Consider the following 981-nt stretch of genomic DNA (forward strand, 5'->3'; position numbering starts at 1 on the left):
GAGGGAGTCGGAATCGGTGTCATGGAAATTGAGGAGTCGGAGTTGGAGGTTTGGTTTACCGACTTCAAGCAGGGTCAGGACAAGGTATTTTGGTGCCCTAGGCAGAAGAAGCCAATGGCATCACCCCCCCCCCCTTCAACCACTCCGCCTTCCAAGCAAAGTAATGGGTCAGAGACTAAAACTCCCCCTTTTCCAATGGGTTAAGTAACAAACATTGATGACCACTTCCACTGGAATCATTACCTTTTGCACCAAAAAATACCAGCAAATGAAAAAAAAAAAAGTGATGCACTTTAGGCGTGTGACTTAACAGAATGAGACAATCTACACAATACCAGGGACAAATAACGGTATTCATTACTGACTTCCTATATTTTAAATGTCAGACCCAAAGATGGTCATGAAAACTAATGTAACTTAACTATAATGGGGTCCGTTTGGTTTCCATTAGGGTGTTTGTCAAATGCTGGACACCATAACTGAAATAAAACAGACCCCCATAAGAGATATGTCTGTGAGGTTTTGTTTCCATCATGCGATAAATACAGCTTATAACAAAACTGATGGTATTTCTGCATAAATATGTTATCAGAACCTGGAATATGGTAACAGAATCACCATCAGTTCATGAATATGTCTCCAGAACCACCATCAGTACATGAATACAACACCAGAACCACTATCAGTACATGAACACAGCGCCAAGCTCAGCAATCAATTGTAATTTCAAGTCAACCCCATATACAGGTGGTTCTCACAAAATTAGATTATCATCAAAAAGTTAATTTATTTCAGTTCTTCAATTCAAAAAGTGAAACTCATATTATATTGAGTCATTACAAACAGAGTGATCTATTTCAAGTGTTTATTTCTGTTAATGTTGATGATTATGGCTTACAGCCAATGAAAACACAAAAGTCATTATCTCAGTAAATTAGAATAATTAACAAAAAAACACCTGCAAAGGCTTCCTACGCGTTT

The sequence above is a fragment of the Phyllobates terribilis genome, unplaced genomic scaffold (assembly GCF_046119375.1).
Source record: "Phyllobates terribilis strain yellow unplaced genomic scaffold, ASM4611937v1 Scaffold_5__5_contigs__length_657084704, whole genome shotgun sequence".
NCBI classification, from domain to species: domain Eukaryota; kingdom Metazoa; phylum Chordata; class Amphibia; order Anura; family Dendrobatidae; genus Phyllobates; species Phyllobates terribilis.